The following is a 2,530-nucleotide window of genomic DNA, read 5'->3' as shown; positions in this document are numbered from 1 at the left end:
CATGATGCAGAGAGGCCACACCAGGGACTCAGTACAGTGCCGTGTGAAAGTTAAGGAGCTCAGACAAGCCTACCAGAAAACCAAAGAAGCAAATGGAAGGTCCGGGGCAGGGCCGAAAACATGCCGCTTCTACGCTGAGCTGCATGCAATTCTAGGGGGGGTCCGCCACCACTACCCCACCCTGTCCGTGGATTCCGAGGTGGGGTGGTAATCTCAGCATGGCTGAGGATTCTGCGGACAGGGAAGATGAGGAGGAGGAAGAGGAGGGACGAGCTTGCAGAGAGCACACAGCACTCCGTTCTCCCCAACAGCCAGGAGCTTTTTCTCACCCTGACGGAATTACCCTCCCAGCCCTCCCAAGCCACTATCCCAGACAATGAAGCCATGGAAGGGACCTCTGGTGAGTGTACCTTTGTAAATATAAACATGGTTTAAAAGCAAGCGTTTTTTAATGATTAATTTGCCCTGAGGACTTGGGATGCATTCGCGGCCAGTACAGTTATTGGAAAAGTCTGTTAACATGTCTGGGGATGGAGCGAAATCCTCCAGGGACATCTCCATGAAGCTCTCCTGGAGGTACTCCAAAGCCTTTGCAGAAGGTTTCTGGGCAGGGCAGCCTTATTCCGTCCTCCATGGTAGGACACTTGACCACGCCATGCATGTAGCAAGTAATCTGGTATCATTGCATGACAAAGCCTAGCTGCGTATGGTCCCGGTGATTGCTGGCATTCAAGCAACATCCGTTCTTTATCTCGCTGTGTTATCCTCAGGAGAGTGATATCGTTCATGGTAACCTGGTTGAAATTCAGGAATTTAATTAAGGGGACAGAGATGGCCATTCCTACTGGGCTGTTTGCCTGTTGCTTAAAAGAAATCCTTCCTTGCAGGTAGCCAAGCAGGGGGAAGCGGGGCAGGTGATTAACATTGAGCTTTTTCGCGTTTGGGTAGCAGGGATCTTCCCTGCTACCAGCCATGCGGTGCGGGAGAAGGGGAGTGTTTAGCATAGATCTTCCATGATACCAGCCACACAGTGGGAGGAGTGGTAAAGCAATCATCCCAGAGAATTGGATGTGGGGATGGTTTCTGCTGCTGCATGTTAACAGGAAAGAAGCAGCACTGAACAGGCTTTGCTTGCTATTTGGTAAAGGAGGGCGCTGGATATATAAAGGCTGCAAAAGACAACAGCTTACCATGACCGCATGCAAGCCAAATTCTGCTGCCCGGACCTGCGTCTGTGAGATTTCTAACATCAGAGCCGCAGGCATTCAATATTAAGATGCAAAATGCGACCTTGTAGTCAAATCACATGTGTTATGTAAGGTGAATAATGTTGCTCACAGTGAAAGAGTATAAGCATCATTCTGTAAAATGAATCTTTTTAAAATACTTCTCTCCCTTTTTTCCCTCTCTCATACAGCTGCAAATTTTTCAAGCCTCCCTACTCCATCCCAAAGGCTATCTCAGATAAGGCGGTGGAAAAAAAAGACGCGAGATGAAATGTTCTCGGAAATCATGGAAGTGACCTGTAATGAAAGAGCTCATCTGAATGAGTGGAAGGATATGGTATCAAATTACAGGAAAGATGCCAGTGAACGTGAGGACAGGAGGGACGCTCGAGATAAGAGGTGGCGGCAGGAAGATCAGAGGTGTAGGCAGGAAGATCAGCGGTGGTGGGATGCAACTCTGGGGCTGCTGCGTGATCAAACTGACATGCTCTGGCGTCTGGTGGAGCTTCAGGAACAGCAGCAGGATCACAGAGTGCCGCTGCAGACCCTGTATAACCACCCTCACCCTTCACCATGTTCCACATCCTCCTCACCCAGACGTGTAAGAACACGTGGAGGGAGGCTCCGTGCACCCGCCCACTCCATCCCCATGGACAGTCCAACCAAAAGGCTGTCATTACTTTGACATTTTTTTAGTGGCCTTTTCCTTCCCTCCTATCCTCCTCCTAAACCATACCCGGGCTACCTTGTCAGTTCTCTCCCTCTTTTTATAGTGAATTAATAAAGAATACATGATTTTTAAACGATAGTGACTTTATTTCCTTAAGCAAGCTGTAATCGAAGGGGGAGGGTGGGTTGCTTACAGGGATGAGTCAATCAAGGGGGGGGGGTTCATCAAGGGGAAACAAACACAGCAGTCACACCGTACCCTGGCCCGTGATGAAACTCGTTTCAAAGCTTCTCTGATGCGCACCGCTTCCTGGTGTGCTCTTCTAATCGCCCTGGTGTCTGGCTGCGCGTAATCAGCAGCCAGGTGATTTGCCTCAGCCTCCCACCCCGCCATAAAGGTCTCCCCTTACTCTCACAGAGATTGTGGAGCACACAGCAAGCAGCAATAACAAAGGGGACATTGGTTTGGCTGAGGTCTGAGCGAGTCAGTAATGTGCGCCAGCGCGCCTTTAAATGCCAAATGCACATTCTACCACCATTCTGCACTTGCTCAGCCTGTAGTTGAACAACTCCTGACTACTGTCCAGGCTGCCTGTGTATGGCTTCATGAGCCATGGCATCAAGGGGTAGGCTGG

General features: G+C 49.9%; 1 long non-coding RNA gene across 1 annotated transcript; it reads left to right on the top strand.

Moving 5' to 3' along the window:
• The first annotated feature begins 223 nt into the window (after positions 1-223).
• On the top strand, positions 224-2,032 carry LOC142046964 (uncharacterized). The gene is made up of 2 exons (XR_012656061.1): positions 224-400; positions 1,418-2,032. It is a non-coding gene; the product is annotated as an uncharacterized LOC142046964 (long non-coding RNA).
• Positions 2,033-2,530: the final 498 nt, after the last annotated feature.

Source organism: Chelonoidis abingdonii, chromosome 1, assembly GCF_003597395.2.
Source record: "Chelonoidis abingdonii isolate Lonesome George chromosome 1, CheloAbing_2.0, whole genome shotgun sequence".
Classification (NCBI taxonomy): Eukaryota; Metazoa; Chordata; order Testudines; family Testudinidae; genus Chelonoidis; species Chelonoidis abingdonii.
The sequence above is the reverse complement of the archived record's forward strand: the minus strand, read 5'-3'. Positions and strand labels throughout refer to the sequence as shown.